This window comes from Erpetoichthys calabaricus, chromosome 4, assembly GCF_900747795.2.
Source record: "Erpetoichthys calabaricus chromosome 4, fErpCal1.3, whole genome shotgun sequence".
Lineage (NCBI taxonomy): Eukaryota > Metazoa > Chordata > Cladistia > Polypteriformes > Polypteridae > Erpetoichthys > Erpetoichthys calabaricus.
The window spans coordinates 10401779-10422818 of record NC_041397.2 but is presented as its reverse complement, the minus strand read 5'-3'; the positions used below and the strand labels follow the sequence as shown (position 1 = coordinate 10422818).

Sequence of the window (21040 nt, the reverse complement as noted above, 5' to 3'; positions counted from 1 at the left end):
TGTGTCTTCATTTAAGGCTGTAAAGCAAAAACAATGGGAATATTTTGAAGGGGGGATTCTTTTCTATACCCATTGTATATAGCCCCTTTCCTATCCAAACGCTCTCATGAAGCCCCCAGCTGTTGCTAGAAGCACACAGACAGTTGACACCTTGCTGACTGGCACACTGTGTGCCCAGAATTTCTTTATTTTCAATGACTTAGAAACAAAACAATTTCATAAATTATTCATGAGAGACTTCAGCACATCTGTGGATGCACCAGTGATTAGCAGGAGCACACGTTAACCACATGAAAGGTCTTCTTAATTACACCCTTTACAGTTTATTTCCGTTTTAAGCAACAACAGCAATGCAGAGTGCCAGTCCTGCAAGCGTCTTCCTTACACTGTCGGAAAAGCAGCGGGGCCGTGAAAAAGTAAAAAAGAATAAGATCAAAAAAAAAAAAATCACATTCTTGCACTTTTCATCTATTGGTGTTTTTGTTACTTTTATTTTCCATCTGCTTGTGCTCTGCAAATGATTATTCATATCTGTGTTGATTATAATCAAAGTAGCAAAACATGCAGAATTTATTGGGCAGACAGCTTCTGAGAGACAAACACCTGCTTAGTGATGCAGATTTAAAGGCGCCATCTAACAGTACACAGGGCTCACAGATAGTCGGACCCCCCCAGTCACCGTAACGCTAGCCTTTCTCTAGATATCTTGAGACAGTGAATGGGATGAAAGGCGCTATATAAGTTGTTTAAAAGGCAATATAGTATTTATGTGTTGTTTCCCTTTAATTAGTTGTTGTCCACCTTGAATTATTAGTTATTGTGATTGGCCTCTGCTGAGTTGAAAATTGGCCAATCACAGGGCTTCACTTTGAACCTTATAGATTAGTTTGGTGGTGTCATAGCATTACAGTAGGAGCTTCATTTGTTAAATGTGAAAGTTTGTGTAATTATATATAAAGTAAGTGGAATTTAATTGTTTGTCCTTAAAGTATATTGTTTATGTGTTTAAATTTGTAATTTTAATATCTGGAAAGTATTCACAGCGCATCACTTTTTCCACATTTTGTTATGTTACAGCCTTATTCCAAAATGGATTAAATTCATTTTTTTCCTCAGAATTCTACACACAACACCCCATAATGACAACGTGAAAAAAGTTTACTTGAGGTTTTTGCAAATTTATTAAAAATAAAAAAATTGAGAAAGCACATGTACATAAGTATTCACAGCCTTTGCCCTGAAGCTCAGAATTGAGCTCAGGTGCATCCTGTTTCCCCTGATCATCCTTGAGATGTTTCTGCAGCTTCATTGGAGTCCACCTGTGGTAAATTCAGTTGACTGGACATGATTTGGAAAGGCACACACCTGTCTATATAAGGTCCCACAGTTGACAGTTCATGTCAGAGCACAAACCAAGCATGAAGTCAAAGGAATTGTCTGTAGACCTCCGAGACAGGATTGTCTCGAGGCACAAATCTGGGGAAGGTTACAGAAAAATTTCTGCTGCTTTGAAGGTCCCAATGAGCACAGTGGCCTCCATCATCCGTAAGTGGAAGAAGTTCGAAACCACCAGGACTCTTCCTAGAGCTGGCCGGCCATCTAAACTGAGCAATTGGGGGAGAAAGGCCTTATTCAGGGAGGTGACCAAGAACCCGATGGTCACTCTGTCAGAGCTCCAGAGGACCTCTGTGGAGAGAGGAGAACCTTCCAGAAGGACAACCATCTCTGCAGCAATCCACCAATCAGGCCTGTAGGGTAGAGTGGCCAGACAGAAGCCGCTCCTTAGTTAAAGGCACATGGCAGCCCGCCTGGAGTTTGCCAAAAGGCACCTGAAGGACTCTCAGACCATGAGAAAGAAACTTCTCTGGTCTGATGAGACAAAGATTGAACTCTTTGGTGTGAATGCCAGGCGTCACTTTGGAGGAAACCAGGCACCGCTCATCACCAGGCCAATACCATCCCTACAGTGAAGCATGGTGGTGGCAGCATCATGCTGTGGGGATGTTTTTCAGCGGCAGGAACTGGGAGACTAGTCAGGATAAAGGGAAAGATGACTGCAGCAATGTACAGAGACATCCTGGATGAAAACCTGCTCCAGAGCGCTCTTGACCTCAGACTGGGGCGACAGCAGGACAACGACCCTAAGCACACAGCCAAGATATCAAAGGAGTGGCTTCAGGACAACTCTGTGAATGTCCTTGAGTGGCCCAGCCAGAGCCCAGACTTGAATCAGATTGAACATCTCTGGAGAGATCTTAAAATGGCCGTGCACCGACGCTTCCCATCCAACCTGATGGAGCTTGAGAGGTGCTGCAAAGAGGAATGGGTGAAACTGGCCAAAGATAGGTGTGCCAAGCTTGTGGCATCATATTCAAAAAGACTTGAGGCTGTAATTGCTGCCAAAGGTCCATCAACAAAGTATTGAGCAAAGTCTGTGAATACTTATGGACATGGGATTTCTCAGCTTTTTATTTTTAATAAATTTGCAAAAACGTCAAGTAAACTTTTTTCACGTTGTCATTATGGGGTGTTGTGTGTAGAATTCTGAGGAAAAAAATGAATTTAATCCATTTTAGAATAAGGCTGTAACATAACAAAATGTGGAAAAAGTGATGCGCTGGGAATACTTTCTGGATGCACTGTATATAATGTTTCAGTATAGTTTCTAAAATATAGACATTTTGAGGAAGCTAAAGTATACTTGAAGATATGCTATTTGGAGTTTCACACATATTGTTTGTTATAGAATGACAGTATTATGGTTTCCTCATGTTTAATACGTATATATATTAATAATAATTTACTTATTTAAATTGAGTAAATACTTTATGGTTTAGCATTCTAGCAATTTCCTGATATTGATGTTATCTTCAGTGTAGTACGCCATCTAGTGGATAAATAAAGTACTTGTTAATAACTAATGTTAACATTGACAAATTTAAGAGAAAGAAACCGTGATGGATAATTTATTTTTATTATTTATTTAGACCACACATTCACATTTGTATAACTTTGGAAGAAATTAATATATTAGAATTTGTACATCTTCATCCATCTCAGAGACTTTCCCCCCACCCACAATTACAGCAGCCCAGGTAAGCAGAGAGCTGAGGAGACTTCGTGCCAGCAAAGCAGCGGGTCCAGATGGTGTATCGCCATGACTGCTGAAGGCCTGTGTGTTGGAGTTGGGGAGTCCTCTACAGCGCATCTTCAACCTGAGCCTGGAACAGGGGAGAGTCCCAAGGCTTTGGAAAACATCTTGTCCCAAAGGTATCACATCCTAGTGAGCTGAAAAACTTCCGGCCTGTCGCTCTGACGTCACATGTGATGAAGACCATGGAGCAGCCGCTTCTTCACCACCTGAAGCCACAGGTCCGCCATGCCCTCGACCCTCTGCAGTTCGCATACCAGGAGAAGGTGGGAGCGGAGGATGCCACCATCTACATTCTACACCGATCCCTCTCCCACTTATACAGAGGCAGTGGTGCTGTAAGAATTGTGTTTTTAGACTTCTCTAGCGCCTTCAGCACAATCCAACCTCTGCTCCTTAGGGACAAGCTGACAGAGATGGGAGTAGATTCATACCTGGTGGCATGGATTGTGGACTATCATACAGACAGACCTCAGTATGTGCGTCTTGGGAACTGAAGGTCAGGCATTGTGGTCAGCAGCACAGGAGCGCCGCAGGGGACTGTACTTTGTCCAGTCCTTTTCAGCCTATATACATCAGACTTCCAATACAACTCGAGTCCTGCCACATGCAAAAGTTCACTGACGACACTGCTATTGTGGGCTGCATCAGGAGTGGGCAGGAGGAGGAGTATAGAAACCTAATCAAGGACTTTGTTAAATGGTGCGACTCAAACCACCTACAACTGAACACCAGCAAAACCAAGGAGCTGGTGGTGGATTTTAGGAGGCCCAGACCCCACATGGACCCCGTGATCATCAGAGGTGACTGTGTACAGAGGGTGCAGACCTATAAACACCTGGGAGTGCAGCTGGATGATAAACTGGACTGGACTGCCAATACTGATGCTCTGTGTAAGAGAGGACAGAGCCGACTATACTTCCTTAGAAGGCTGGCGTCCTTCAACATCTGCAATAAGATGCTGCAGATGTTCTATCAGACGGTTGTGGTGAGCGCCCTCTTCTACGTTGTGGTGTGCTGGGGGAGGCAGCATAAAGAAGAGGGACGCCTCACGCTTGGACAAACTGGTGAGGAAGGCAGGCTCTATTGTAGGCACGGAGCTGGACAGTTTGACATCTGTGGCAGAGCGACGGGCGCTGAGCAGACTCCTGTCAATCATGGAGAATCCACTGCATCCACTGAACAGGATCATCTCCAGACAGAGGAGCAGCTTCAGCGACAGACTGCTGTCACCGTCCTGCTCCACTGACAGACTGAGGAGATCGTTCATCCATCACACTATGCGACTGTTCAATTCCACCCGGGGGGTAAACGTTAACATTATACAAAGTTATTGTCTGTCTGTATACCTACATTGTTATCACTCTTTAATTTAATATTGTTATTATCAATATGCTGCTGCTGGAGTATGGGAATTTCCCCTTGGGATTAATAAAGTATCTATCTATCTATCTATCTATCTATCTATCTATCTATCTATCTATCTATCTATCTATCTATCTATCTATCTATCTATCTATCTATCTATCTATCTATCTATCTATCTATCTATCTATCTATCTATCTATCTATCTATCTATCTACCTACCTACCTCTGACCGGATGTGTGTAGTGCTTGTAATTTAATCCTGAACCAACTTAATTCTTCACTACATAAGTGGAAAACTGTTTCGGATCTTCAGTCACATTGCAAGGCAATGCAGTATATAAATCCATGCTAAATTATTTAATTACTGTATTTTTTGCTCCATTTTTTCCCCAAAAGTGGGTGGAAATATCTGTGCGTCTTATGGAGCAAACATTGCGTCACAGACCGTGATGTGTAGGGGAAGACGGGGCAGGTTGTATCGGGGGTATGTTGTCTCAAGGGTCGTCTATCAAAAGTTATTCTATCTATGGTGTGCACACTGGATAGTGTGTAAACAATACACACAGTAGGATTGTTAGTTACATTACGGATTAAAACTCATATTTTTGTCAACAAAAAAGCATTTTTTCGTGTATCAGAGAGTTTCACATTTCCGGAGAGTATTTCAACACAGGTAACTTTCTCAAGCACTGATTTGAAGATCTTTGAATCCTGAATTTATTGTGCAATGTGCTAGTTGTTTACGTTAATTTCGTTGCTGCTGCTGAAAACTGAACTGTACTCACCTCTATTGGGGCATGTTGTCACATGTCACATGTGTCGAATTCCGTGAAAACAAGACTTCGTTTTCATATTCCCGGAAAAGGATGAAATATGGGAGCATGACGCCGCTGATATCATCATGAAGTTGCCTGCCCCCATTCATGTTGGTGTAACTGCCAGAAGCAGCAAGCAGTTTAAGTTTCATTATGGATTGCTGTGCAACTATGGCGCTGACATAGGCCTGGACTAGACCTGTAACAGTGAGCAGAACTATGACTGTAAGATTGTGTTTTGTTACAGGGACATGATGCTGTTGCAAGTGAGTTAGTCTGTAGTAGTTGGTATGTTCTAAAGGTTGTCACATCTCAAGTGTCCCGGTTTAAATTAGTTTATTACATACTAAGTATTTCTGTTCATACTGCTTGTTATTTTGTATCTGTTTAATGGTAATTTACAGTGGTGTGAAAAACTATTTGCCCCCTTCCTGATTTCTTATTCTTTTGCATGTTTGTCACACAAAATGTTTCTGATCATCAAACACATTTAACCATTAGTCAAATATAACACAAGTAAACACAAAATGCAGTTTTTAAATGATGGTTTTTACTATTTAGGGAGAAAAAAAATCCAAACCTACATGGCCCCGTGTGAAAAAGTAATTGCCCCCTTGTTAAAAAATAACCTAACTGTGGTGTATCACACCTGAGTTCAATTTCCGTAGCCACCCCCAGGCCTGATTACTGCCACACCTGTTTCAATCAAGAAATCACTTAAATAGGAGCTGCCTGACACAGAGAAGTAGACCAAAAGCACCTCAAAAGCTAGACATCATGCCAAGATCCAAAGAAATTCAGGAACAAATGAGAACAGAAGTAATTGAGATCTATCAGTCTGGTAAAGGTTATAAAGCCATTTCTAAAGCTTTGGGACTCCATCGAACCACAGTGAGAGCCATTATCCACAAATGGCAAAAACATGGAACAGTGGTGAACTTTCCCAGGAGTGGCCGGCCGACCAAAATTACCCCAAGAGCGCAGAGACGACTCATCCGAGAGGTCACAAAAGACCCCAGGACAACGTCTAAAGAACTGCAGGCCTCACTTGCCTCAATTAAGGTCAGTGTTCACGACTCCACCATAAGAAAGAGACTGGGCAAAAACGGCCTGCATGGCAGATGTCCAAGACGCAAACCACTGTTAAGCAAAAAGAACATTAAGGCTCGTCTCAATTTTGCTAAGAAACATCTCAATGATTGCCAAGACTTTTGGGAAAATACCTTGTGGACTGATGAGTCAAAAGTTGAACTTTTTGGAAGGCAAATGTCCCGTTACATCTGGCGTAAAAGGAACACAGCATTTCAGAAAAAGAACATCATACCAACAGTAAAATATGGTGGTGGTAGTGTGATGGTCTGGGGTTGTTTTGCTGCTTCAGGACCTGGAAGGCTTGCTGTGATAGATGGAACCATGAATTCTACTGTCTACCAAAAAATCCTGAAGGAGAATGTCCGGCCATCTGTTCGTCAACTCAAGCTGAAGCGATCTTGGGTGCTGCAACAGGGCAATGACCCAAAACACACCAGCAAATCCACCTCTGAATGGCTGAAGAAAAACAAAATGAAGACGTTGGAGTGGCCTAGTCAAAGTCCTGACCTGAATCCAATTGAGATGCTATGGCATGACCTTAAAAAGGCGGTTCATGCTAGAAAACCCTCAAATAAAGCTGAATTACAACAATTTTGCAAAGATGAGTGGGCCAAAATTCCTCCAGAGCGCTGTAAAAGACTCATTGCAAGTTATCGCAAACGCTTGATTGCAGTTATTGCTGCTAAGGGTGGCCCAACCAGTTATTAGGTTCAGGGGGCAATTACTTTTTCACACAGGGCCATGTAGGTTTGGATTTTTTTCTCCCTAAATAATAAACACCATCATTTAAAAACTGCATTTTGTGTTTACTTGTGTTATATTTGACTAATGGTTAAATGTGTTTGATGATCAGAAACATTTTGTGTGACAAACATGCAAAAGAATAAGAAATCAGGAAGGGGCAAATAGTTTTTCACACCACTGTATATAATCAATGAAGGCCTTTGCTTGGCAATAACTTTATATTTGACCCATCCACAGCTGACTAAGTAAAACTTGAGACAACTTGCCCCGTCTTCCCCTATTACCTGATCTGACTCAGATGATGGCGAGGGTTCTGCATCGGAGAAAGAATGCACGTTGCACTTTTGCCGTCGCTGTACTTTGTATATGTACATGGAAACCTCTGCAGTCTACTTGTGACTTTACGCTGAAGGAAGATAAGTAAATAAATCAAGGTAAACAGGTAAATAACATTCGATCTGACTACTTTTATATACAAAGTATAGCAACGGCAGCTTCCACCTGCAGCTATAAGACTCTTCAGTACGTGAGCGACTCTCCACGCTAGTGTTTAGATCTGGACGGTGTATGTGCCCAAAACAGAAGTCTGACTGCATTCTCGTACCATTGCTTGCAAACTGAAGTGTCAGCAGGCACTTTTCGTGGCATTACACGTGTATTTTTTGAGCATGCCCGTGTCGATCAAACACAGGAAGTTCTGCAGTCTACTTGTGAATTTATGTTGTAAGTAAATAAATCAAGGTAAATAGGTAAATAACATTTGATCTGGCTTTTATGTAAGTAACATATACAGGTGCTGGTCATAAAATTAGAATATCATGACAAAGTTGATTTATTTCAGTAATTCCATTCAAAAAGTGAAACTTGTATATTAGATTCATTCATTACACACAGACTGATGTATTTCAAATGTTTATTTCTTTTAATGTTGATGATTATAACTGACAACTAATGAAAGTCCCAAATTCAGTATCTCGGAAAATTAGAATATCAATTAAGACCAATGCAAAAAAAGGATTTTTAGAAATGTTGGCCAACTGAAAGGTATGAACATGAAAAGTATGAGCATGTACAGCACTCAATATTTAGTTGGGGCTCCTTTGGCCTGGATTACTGCAGCAATGCGGCGTGGCATGGAGTCGATCAGTCTGTGGCACTGCTCAGGTGTTATGAGAGCCCATGTTGCTCTGATAGTGGCCTTCAGCTCTTCTGAATTGTTGGTCTGGCGTATTGCATCTTCCTCTTCACATACCCCATAGATTTTCTATGGGGTTAAGGTCAGGTGAGTTTGCTGGCCAATCAAGAACAGGGATACCATGGTCCTTAAACCAGGTACTGGTAGCTTTGGCACTGTGTGCAGGTGCCAGGTCCTGTTGGAAAATGAAATCTGCATCTCCATAAAGTTCGTCAGCAGCAGGAAGCATGAAGTGCTCTAAAACTTCCTGGTAGACGGCTGCGTTGACCTTGGACCTCAGAAAACACAATGGACCAACACCAGCAGATAACATGGCACCCCAAACCATCACTGACTGTGGAAACTTTACACTGGACCTCACGCAACGTGGATTCTGTGCCTCTCTCTCTTCCTCCAGACTCTGGGACCTTGATTTCCAAAGGAAATGCAAAATTTACTTTCATCAGAGAACATAACTTTGGACCACTCAGCAGCAGTCCAAAGGCGAGACGCTTCTGACGCTGTCTCTTGTTCAAGAGTGGCTTGACACAAGGAATGCGACAGCTGAAACCCATGTCTTGCATACGTCTGCGCGTGGTGGTTCTTGAAGCACTGACTCCAGCTGCAGTCCACTCTTTGTGAATCTCCACCACATTTTTGAATGGCTTTTGTTTCCCAATCCTCTCCAGGGTGCGGTTATCCCTATTGCTTGTCCACTTTTTTCTACCACATCTTGTCCTTCCCTTCGCCTCTCTATTAATGTGCTTGGACACAGAGCTCTGTGAACAGCCAGCCTCTTTAGCAATGACCTTTGGTGTCTTGCCCTCCTTGTGCAAGGTGTCAATGGTCGTCTTTTGGACAACTGTCACGTCAGCAGTCTTCCCCATGATTGTGTAGCCTACAGAACTCGACTGAGAGACCATTTAAAGGCTTTTGAGTTAATTAGCTGATTAGAGTGTGGCACAAGGTGTCTTCAATATTGAACCTTTTCACAATATTCTAATTTTCCGAGATACTGAATTTGGGACTTTCATTAGTTGTCAGTTATAATCATCAACATTAAAAGAAATAAACATCTGAAATACATCAGTCTGTGTGTAATGAATGAATCTAATATACAAGTTTCACTTTTTGAATGGAGTTACTGAAATAAATCAACTTTGTCATGATATTCTAATTTTATGACCAGCACCTGTAAATGTTAATGTTTTGGGCACATACACCGTCCAGATTCAAACACTAGCGTGGAGAGTCACTCGCGTACTGAAGAGTCGATAGCTGCAGGTGGAAGCTGCCATTAGCAATGCCTTAGATCACGGGTGTCGAAGTCCGGTCCTGGAGGGCCACAGTGGCTGCAGGTTTTCATTCTAACCATCTTCTTCATTAGTGACCAGTTTTTGCTGCTAATTAATTTCTTTTGCCTTAGTTTTAATTAACTTGACTTGGACCTTCTAGTTGTTTCTTTTCCCTTAATTGGGAGCCTAACGATAATGAGATGCAAAACAAGATGGCGTGTGACCAGCTAACCAAAGTATCTGAAAATAAAGAAAGGTGAAGGTCTCAGTAAGGTTAATCTGCTCAGGTCACCAACACATCTTGACGGTGTTCTTAGAAAAAACAGAAGAATAACAGTTTGGGAAATGTCTGCTGTGTCAGATTGAGAGCAGCAACAAGCTATGGAATTAAATAACGGCTTTAATTAACAACAAGAATTGGCTCCTCAATAAGAAATTGGTTGGAGTGAAATTATTTGGAGTTTGATGTTCCAGTTTAGCTGGTCATCTGTTGGCTCGTTTCAGGTCTCATTTCTGTTTGGCTGCCATTTAATGAATTAAATAATCAATTCAGAGGGCCAAATAGGGCTATTAAAATGAAGGGAAATTAATTCTTTCAGGGCTGATGTCGACTTTTGTCAAAAGGAGAAGTTGACGATGGTAATCAACTGTAAACTGTGACTAAACCAACCGTTACGTTGGGCTCTCATTGCTAGAAGGAAAGTTAGATTCATTGGTTTGACCGAGATTCAAACGCCTTGCTCACGTGAGTAGCAAGGCGCACACAATGGCAAAAATAGCACTGAGATCTGGCAAGAGATCAAAGTGAATGCAAGAGCAAAATGCTCCATGGATGACGTCTTGCCTATCATTTCTGAACTGGACTATGATTTGTTGGACTCAGATTTTGATACAAGTGATCGAAAATGAATGTTAGGTTCCAGCTTCAGCTGATCGGTTCCCAGCTAGTAGTGTTACTGACAATGTTCGCTAGGGAGGACTGCCACTTAAAAATGACAAGAGGTACAATCCAGATTGTAATGCACTGCGACCGTGACTACCTCCGTTGCTGTCCCAGCCATGTGAAGACAGCCTGGCAGCAAGCCTGCCGCTCATTCTTGGCAAACTGGCAGCCACAGCATGCAGCAACAGACGTTTTATGTTGATTTCTGTGTTGTGTGAAAGCATCATTTTTTGGAAACAATATTCAGCCCTCAAAGAGTTAATAATAATAATAATAATATCCATCCATCCATCCATTTTCCAACCCGCTGAATCCGAACACAGGGTCACGGGGGTCTGCTGGAGCCAATCCCAGCCAACACAGGGCACAAGGCAGGAAACAATCCTGGGCAGGGTGCCAACCCACCACAGATAATAATAATACTACATGTTATTTATTTGCAGGCGCCTTTCTAAACACTCAAGGACACCGAACAATAGACACAACACCAGTAACGGCGCACTGCTATAACGATACCATGCAGTGAATACACTTGACTTGACCATTCCTAGTCTTCATCCTCTTTCTCTGTACGTTTAGCATTCATTTGCTCAGAGGTTGATGCGCTTGCTGGTTCCTGAGCAGCTCTTCTTTCCTCCACCCTAGCGGCCCGTTTCTTCTCTTCCTTTGTCGGCATCTTTTTGCATTAAAACTGATTAAGTCGGTGTTTGTGTTGCAATTACTTGGTAAATTTTCTTTAATTGTTCACTTAAGCTGACACTTAAGTCTTCAATCTGCCTCAAGAATGATTTAAGATAGATAGATAGATAGTAAGATATGAAGAGGTAGAGGAAGTGATGGTGAAGATGGTAGGGATAAGAACGGCGCCCGTACACATGCGCCACACGGTGCCAAGAGTTGATTCTACAATAAAATAAAATAAAAATAAAAAGAGGAATAACCTTGGAGGTCAATCACCACCCCTAAAGCGAGCAGTAGACGTCATGTAGTATATGTGTACCAAATTTCAAGTCAAACAGTAAAACGGTTTGCGAGCTACAGGTGATTTAAAATCATGGACAGACAAACTAACAGCCACGGTAACATATTATATATAAAGAAAGTAAAATACAAAAGTTAAAATCAGACGGAGCAATTGTAATCAAAGAGAAAAAGCAGTCTTAAACAAATGAGTTTTAAGTTTAGATTTGAAAAGTGAAAATGATTCAGTATTTCTAAGCTCAGATGGTAGTGAGTTCCAGAGCTTTCAGCATTCAGTTGCTCTGCTCCCCATAGTGGTAAGACGGATGAAGGGGACAGTCAAGTGGATGGAGGAAGAGGATCTAAGGGTGCAGGAGGGAATGACAACATGGAGGAGGTCAGACAGATATGGAGGGGCGAGGTTGTGGAGATCCTCAAAAGTTAACAGAAGAATTTTGAATTGAATGCGGAACTGAACTGGAAGCCAATGAAGTTGCTGCAAGACGTGAGTGGAGGGAGTTCTGGTAATGATGCGGACAGCTTATAAAGAGATTTGTGAGAAAGACCAAAGAAAAGGGAATTACAATAATCGAGATGAGAAGTGACAAGGCTATGAACAAGGATAGCAGTGGTGTGGGGAGTGATGGAGGGGCGAATACGATTAATGTGACGCAAGTGGAAATATGCAGACCGGGAGATGTTATTGATGTGGGACTGAAAGGATAAAGAACTGTCAAGGATGACACCTGTGGGGAAGGGGAGACAGAGGAATTATCAATAACAAAGGAAAAATGATCAGTTTTGGATAATGTGGATTTTGTACCAATGAGGAGAACCTCAGTTTTGTCACTTGTTATTTAATTTAAGAAAATTTGAAAGAAAACCAGGATTTGATTTCTGCTATGCAATCAGTAAGTGATGAGGGTGGAAAGGAAGCAGTAGGTTTGCTAGTGAGATAGAGCTGGGGGTCATCAGCATAACAGTGGAAACTGATGTTATATTTACAAAAGATATTATATTTTAGGAGGACCAGGACCCTCCTGGACCCCGTGATCATCAGAGGTGACTGTGTGCAGAGGGTGCAGACCTATAAATACCTGGAAGTGTAGCTGGATAATAAACTGGACTGGACTGCCAATACTGATGCTCTGTTCAAGAGAGGACAGAGCCAACTATACTTCCTTAGAAGGCTGGCATCCTTCAACATCTGCAATAAGATGCTGCAGATGTTCTATCAGACGGTTGTGGCGAGCGCCCTCTTCTACGCCGTGGTGTGCTGGGGAGGCAGCATAAAGAAGAAGGATGCCTCACGCCTGGACAAACTGGTGAGGAAGGCAGGCTCTATTGTAGGCACGGAGCTGGACAGTTTGACATCTGTGGCAGAGTGACGGGCGCTGAGCAGACTCCTGTTAATCATGGAGAATCCACTGCATCCACTGAACAGGATCATCTCCAGACAGAGGAGCAGCTTCAGCGACAGACTGCTGTCACCGTCCTGCTCCACGGACAGACTGAGGAGATCGTTCCTCCCCCAAACTATGCGACTCTTCAATTCCACCCGGGGGGGGTAAACAGTAACATTATACAAAGTTATTGTCTGTTTTTACCTGCATTTGTAATACTCTTTAATTTAATATTGTTATTTACATCAGTATGCTGCTGCTGCTGGAGTATGTGAATTTCCCATTGGGATTAATAAATTATCTATCTATCTATCTATCTATCTATCTATCTATCTATCTATCTATCTATCTATCTATCTATCTATCTATCTATCTATCTATCTATCTATCTATCTATCTATCTATCTATCTATCTATCTATCTATCTATCTATCTATCTATCTATCTATCTATCTATCTATCTATCTATCTATCTCTGTCACAAACTATAAGCCTGAAAGCCATAAGCAGAAAAAGTTGACAGGGGTGTTGGCCAAATTATAAGTCGGGGCTGAGATTTTTATTACAAAACATGAAACATACACAACTTATGGCTGATTTATGCAGCATCACTAGTAAAGTTCTTGATGGAACTGCTAAAACAGTTTGATTTATATGAGGAAAAAGGCCTCGACATTTCTGAAAAGAAAGTATATGAGCGTGATTAAAAGCGGTCGACTCTCACGAAACTTCAATTTGATGAGACACGTGATGGTGAAGTTCGTTAAAGCGGGCGTGACAACTTTTGAATCAATACATTTCTAATGTTAGCTGACAACCTTAAAGCAGAACTTGAGAAAAGGTCAGTTGCTTACAAAGAGTTTGGTGAAAGATTTGGTGCTATTACAAAATTCTGGTCGCTGACTTCTCCTGAACTTGAAGAAGAAGAGGGAAGAAACCTGCTTTTGATTTTCAAAGATGATCTGGAATCCGCCCGCTGTATGCGATGAACTTGTCCATCTGAAATCTCACATAACTGATTGCAACATTGGGACTAAAAAAAAACCCCTTAGCACTTTGCAAGTGGCTACAAGAAAAAAGGACTACAAACAGTTTATCCAAACGTTGACATTTTAGTAAGAATGCTTGTCTGCACGCCAGCGACGAATTCCTCGGCTGAAAGGTCTTTTTTTCTTCTCTGAAAAGAATCGAGGATCATTTAAGATCTACGATGCAGCAAAATAAGCTGGATGCCCTTGCACTTCTTCGTATTGAAGCAGATTTAACAAGATCTGTCAACCTCGATGAACCAACTGAAGCCTTTTCATGGACAAAAGCGCAAAGGAAGGAATTCTAGTAGGCATTTAGGATGATTTGAAGAAATTCGATGGAAAGTTTCTTTGTAGGTGTCAGTCAGTCATTCAGTCATTCTCCAACCCGCCATATCTTAACACAGGGTCACGGGGGTCTGCTGGAGCCAATCCCAGCCAACACAGGGCACAAGGCAGGACCAAATCCTGGGCAGGGTGCCAGCCCACCACAGGGCACACACACACACTAGGGACAATTTCGGATCGCCAGTGTACCTAACCTGCATGTCTTTGGACTGTGGGAGGAAACCCACACAGACACGGGGAGAACATGCAAACTCCACGCAAGGAGGACCCGGGAAGCCAACCCAGGTCTCCTAACTGCAAGGCAGCAGCGCTACCACTGTGCCACCGTGCCGCCCTTGTAGGTGTTAATGTTATGCAATTCCATAAGTAGTGCAGTAGTGTAGTTTTGGATTAAAAAATATAATGTGGTTCAAAGATTATAAAGGTTGTATTAAGTGCTTATATGTTTCAAAAATAAACTATTACACATTAAATTGAAAATTATCAATCAACTTTTTGAACAGCACAGAATTATGGGCTTTGGCCTAGGGCACAGAAATGTGTAAATCCGGCCTAAGCGAGTGACCTCTTTATGAGGCACAGCTGTCCAGCCGTGAAGAGCGTCAGTCGCACTGTGACATTCTTGAAAAAAAAGACACCACTCACACAACTTGGACTGAATCCTGCTGTTGGCAATGGGAGACCCTCAGTCAAGTACGTCATATATCTTCACGAGATCTCATGATTTAGCAAGGAATGTTGTGCCTCGGCCAACTTCAAATTTTGCATCAAATTCAATTTCAGGTTCGTATTCTTTTCCAATCCAACGGGATCCTGTTCTTCTGCTCTGTCATTTGTAATTGTGTCACCCTGCAGAGTCTCACTTGCATTAAGTAGCAGTAGCCGTAGTTGTATTGTCTAGTGTCTGGAGTTCAGAGAACATCTTACTTGCACATCCAAACAAATAACACATCATCATTCTCTCCAACTGTGTGACAAATAAGAATGGATTAAAATACTGAACGTCACAGAGCCAATGCATCACTTACTTAACCAGGTCAGACCCCCATTTGCCTCCAGAAGAGAATCAATTCATCTTTATTGGCTTAGGAAGGTATTGGAGGGGCCAGCAGGGGCCAGGGCTATTCACAAAATGAAAGATGTATTTCAAATAAACTGTATCAGACAGAAACACATTCCACGCATCACTAGATAGAGGAAAGTTCAAAGTTTAAAAATTCAACTTCAAGAAGATTCGGATCACTTCATTTTCATGCAGGATGGTCCCCCCCCCCATTTCCACTTGGAGATCCGGTGTTACTTGAACAACACCATTCCAGGACGATGGATTACAAGAGGTGGACAACAAGATCTTGCTCATCGTCTTTGGCCTCCCAGGTCTCCAGACCTTTGCCCCTAATGGGGGTCCATTAAAGAAAGAGTGTTTGTTCCAAGGTGGCACAGTGGCGCAGTGGGTAGCGCTGCTGCCTCGCAAGTAAGGAGACCTGGGTTCTCCTCCTGGGTCCTCCCTGTGTGGAGTTTGCATGTTCTCCCCGTGTCTGCGTGGGTTTCCTCCCACAGTCCAAAGACATGCTGGTTAGGTGGATTGGCGATTCTAAATTGTCCCGTGTGTGATTGGTTGGTGTGTGTGTGAGTGTGTGCGTGTGCCCTGCGGTGGGCTGGCGCCCTGCCTGGGATTTGTTTTCTGCCTTGCGCCCTGTGTTGGCTGGGATTGGCTCCAGCAGTCCCCCGTGACCCTGTAGTTAGGATATATATATATTGTGATGGACGACCGACTACAGACTCCAGTTGCCACCCCCAGGCCGCTAGATGGAGTCCTCCGGACAGCATGATGGTGCCCTGAGTTCCAGCAGGGCCTCATGGACTTTGTAGTTTGTATACACAGCCCTGCTGGATACCTTGGGGGCCACCGGGAGTCGCTCTAGGGGGGCTAGTGGGCTCTTATGTGCCCTATAACCCGGGAGTGCGTCATCATCACGTGACCGGAAGGAACGACGTGCTCCCGGGCTGAAGAAAGGACTGTTTACTCTGACCCGGAGGGAATAAGGACTTGTGGGCTTGGCCAGGAACCACTTCCGGGTCAGGGCATATAAAAGGACTGTGGGAAAGTCCAGACACTGAGCTGGGAGGTAGGAGGGCGAAGTGTCTGGGCGAGGAGGATTGGTTAGTGAGAGAGAGAGAGTTGTGTTTATGAGTAGTGTGGTGTGGAGCGTGCTTTGTGCACAGTTTAGGTATAAAATAAAGAAGTATTATACTTTCACCTGGTGTTCAGAGTGGTACCTGAGGGTTCAAGAGGTGGACCACACCTCAATCTGTTACTATATATATATATATATATATATATATATATATATATATATATATATATATATATATATATATATATATATATATATTCACTGCATTCGTAGTGTGAATCACAATCTGATTGTATGGGTGGTTACCTACTAGGTAACGCTTGTGGTTGGTCAGCAAGTCGGCTAACATCCGTCACGATGCCACGATCCATAGAATGGATTCCCGAGAGGGAGTGCAGCGAGTGTGTATGCCTGATGAGCCCAGAATTAGGGCGAAACACGTGTCGCGTACTCTTTGCATTATTTGACAGTAAACTATTTCAACCATTCTATGATCTGCTTCTCACAACTGAGGGCATCATGGCAGATGTTAGCAGATTGCTGGCCAACCGCAAGCGTTACCTGGTAGGTAACCACCCATACAATCAGATTGTGACACAGACTACGAATGCCGTGAATGTAATTACCCCGATCTACATGCTGTCAAATAAATGAACCACATGCCATGGCGCAACGTTAGGGGCATCGCCTCTAGCGCTGACGTCCGAGGTTCGATTCCCGAGAGGGAGTGCAGTACTCTTTGCATTATTTGACAGTAAACTATTTCAACCATATATATATATATATATATTATCCAATCCGCTATACCCTAACTACAGGGTTACGGGGGTCTGCTGGAGCCAATCCCAGCCAACACAGGGCGCAAGGAAGGAAACAAACCCTAGGCAGGACGCCAGCCCACCACATATATATTATATATTGTGAAGGATTGCCGGCTTTCTACTCCGGCCCTCACCCCCAGGCCGCCAGGAGGAGCTCTCCCGACAGCATGAACGTGCCCCGAATTCCAGCAGGGCATCATGGACTCTGTAGTTTATATGCACAGCCCTGCTGGATACCATGGGGGCCTCCAGGAGTCGCTGTAGGGAGGTTGTTGGACTCTTATGTGCCTTATAACCCGGAGGTGCGTCATGATCACATGACAGGAAGAAACGACGTGCCTCCAGGGTGAAGAAGAGTTTTTATATGACCCGGAAGTGTTCCTAGTCACGTGGACAGAGAGGGCGAAACACTTCTGGATCAGGACTATAAAAGGACTATGGGAAATCCCAGACGTCGAGCTGAGCTGGGAGGAAGGGTGGCAACGCGTCTGGGAGTGAGGAGGATTGATTATTGATTGTTTATTATTGAGTATTGTGGAGAGGAGGGTGCTTTGTGCACTATTATTATTATTATTATTAATAAACCATTATTTGGACTTTTACCTGGTGTCTGACGTCTAGTCTGAGGGTTCAAGGGGTCACGGAGACCCTCAAACTATCACAATATATATATATATATATATATATATATATATATATATATATATATATATATATATATTGTGGTGGATTGCCGGATTCTTCTCCGGCCCTCACCCCCAGGCCGCCAGGAGGAGCTCTCCCAGCAGCGTGGACATGCCCCGAGTTCCAGCAGGGCCTCATGGACTATGTAGTTTTTATACACAGCCCTGCTGGATACCTTGGGGGCCACCAGGCGTCACTGTAGGGGGGCTCGTAGGCTCGCATGTGCCCTATAACCCGGGAGTAGGTCACGGTCACGTGACAGGAAGAAACGATGTGCTCCCGGGTTGAAGAAAAGGACTGTTTACCCTGACCCGGAAGGGAAAAGGAACTGTGGACTGTTGAATGGGAACACCTCCGGGTCAGGGTGTGGAGAGTGCTTTGTGCACGATATATTAGTAAAATAAATACTATTTATACTTTTACCTGGTGTTCAGAGTGGTACCTGAGGGTTCAAGAGGTGGACAAAACCTCTATCTGTCACAATATATACATAATGCTAATGCTCTCTGTCTGTTTGTCGCATGATTCCAGTTATGCAAAAACTATATACAGTACATAAAATTCTACAGCCTGTCTGTCTGTTTCTCTGTCACACTTTTCCTGTTACGCACCATCTATCTATAGAAAATTCAAATATCCGTCTGCCATGCGATTCAAGTTACAGAACATTTATCTAAATATATACAATGATAATGTCTGTTTATCTGTCACATGATACAAGTTATCCTAAAACGATCCATATATATATATATATATATATATATATATATATATATATATATAAGATGCTACTGCCTGTCACACTTCTCCTTAGACTAGACCTAAATATATCTATACTTATATTGCCATATGATTCCAGTTATGCAACAATTAGTTAAATATATTAAATGCTAATGTTTGTCCTTGGTGGACTCAGGATTGGGTCACTGCTTTTTGCAGATGATGTTGTCCTGTTTGCTTCATCAGGCCGTGATCTTCAGTTCTCTCTGGATCGGTTCACAGCCGAGTGTGAAGCGGCTGGGATGGGAATCAGCACCTCCAAATCCGAGACCATGGTCCTCAGCCGGAAAAGGGTGGAGTGCCCTGTCAGGGTTGGGAGCGAGATCCTGCCCCAAGTGGAGGAGTTCAAGTATCTCGGGGTCTTGTTCACGAGTGAGGGAAGAATGGAGCGTGAGATCGACAGGCGGATCAGTACGGCATCCGCAGTGATGAGGGCTCTGCATCGGTCTGTCGTGGTGAAAAAGGAGCTGAGCCATAAGGCAAAGCTCTCAATTTACCAGTCAATCTACGCTCGTACCCTCACCTATGGTCATGAGCTATGGGTAGTGACCGAAAGAACGAGATCGCGAATACAAGCGGCTGAAATGAGTTTCCTCCGCAGGGTGTCTGGGCTTTCCCTTAAAGATAGGGTGAGAAGCTCAGTCATCCGGGAGGGGCTCAGAGTAGAGCCGCTGCTCCTCCGCATCGAGAGGAGTCAGATGAGGTGGCTCGGGCATCTGATCAGGATGCCTCCTGGACGCCTCCCTGGTGAGGTGTTCTGGGCACGTCCAACTTGGAGGAGGCCCCGGGGAAGACCCAGGACACGCTGGAGGGACTATGTCTCTCGGCTAGCCTGGGAACGCCTTGGGATTACCCCGGAAGAGCTAGAAGAAGTGGCCGGGGAGAGGGAAGTCTGGGCATCTCTGCTCAAGCTGCTGCCCCCGCGACCCGACCTCGGATAAGCGGAAGAGGATGGATGGATGGATGTTTGTCCATCTGTTAGACGATTCCAGTTATGCAAAAACATATATATGTACGTATACAGATAAATATATATATTAAATGCTAATATTTGTCCTTCTGTCCTGCGACTTTGGTGATGCCAGACTATATGATAAAACACTCAGGTCTGTGTCCAGTCCCTCTAAGCAATCTGATTGGGCCAGTTTGACTTTGCTGTGATTGGTCAGCTTGGCTTTGGAAACATGAAGAAAGAGGAAGTGTGAGTGTGAGACAAACAAGGAAGAGTAAAAGCATATGAGGCATACTGAGAGAGTCGCCTTCAAACGCAAGCAAGTATAAAACCAGCCAGGAGGAAAATAATGGCAGAGTCCGAGAAGCAGGCTTTATGGGATTACGCTTGAGAGACAGAGCCCCGCTGAAGAGACGTTCACACACACACCAATACAGAGGGAAGGCACTGAAGGTACAACATAGAGCAAGAGATAGCAAATATTTTTAAATTATTCTACAGGTACCAATGCTATATACTGCATATAAAATGCTAAAGTCTGTTCATCTGTCGCACGATTCCAGTTACACAAAATCTACAGTACCTAAATATATAAAATGCTAATGTCTGCCTGTCTGCCATGGGATTGGTCACAAACTAATTGATCTTGGTCTTAATTGAAAGTTTATGACCTCATACATGTTGGAAATCCCAAACATTTTTGGTAGCGGCAACCCGGTGGGTACTTTAGTGGTGGGCATTTATTGCAAAAACATTTATTGCAGCTAAAGCCCAGTTCCCTCAAGCCCATTTATTGATTATTCGCCAGGACACGATACATACATGTTCAGAATTCATAACCAACTGGGCCTCAGACTCCAACCAATTTCACTCCAACCAGCTGCTTAATGAGGTGCCAATTCCTCTCATTAATTAAACCCGTTCTTGAATTTCGTGGCTTTGTTGCTGCTCTCATTGTGCAATAGCAGACATTTCAGAAATTATCGATGTTCTCTTTCTAAGAGCACTGGGGACCTGAGCAGATCGACATTCCTGAGACCTTCACCTTTCTTTATTTTCAGATATTATATGATGGACACCAGTTGTTTTGGCTCATTCTGTATCTCATTATTGCTTAAGGAAAAAGAAACAATTAAGGGGTCTGAGTCTTCAAGAGCAAGTCAATTAAAATTAGTTCAAAAGAAGTTAATTAGCAGCAAAAACAGGTCACTGATTAAGAAAAGGGTGAGAATGAAAACCTGCAGCCACGGTGGTCCTCCAGGACTGGACTTGGCGACCCCTGATTTAGAGGGTAGCTGCTCATTGGCAGAGATATCACAGCCACACGTGGGACGCTCTCCCAT

At 43.3% G+C, this 21040-nt stretch overlaps 1 protein-coding gene and 1 long non-coding RNA gene across 4 annotated transcripts in view; one reads left to right on the top strand and one right to left on the bottom strand.

Annotated features, from left to right (window-relative positions):
* myo16 (myosin XVI) overlaps positions 1-21040 on the bottom strand; it is a 774098-nt gene that overhangs the window by 389754 nt on the left and 363304 nt on the right. The window lies entirely within an intron of this gene.
* The window catches only part of LOC127527475 (uncharacterized), an 89801-nt gene continuing 72542 nt past the window's right edge, over positions 3782-21040 (top strand). Inside the window, exon 1 of one of the 2 annotated variants that reach the window (XR_007934778.1) lies at positions 3782-4258. This is a non-coding gene — a long non-coding RNA (uncharacterized LOC127527475). Of the gene's footprint in view, positions 4259-12717; positions 12909-21040 lie in introns of those variants that run through there. The other variant, XR_007934777.1, reaches the window with a different exon arrangement.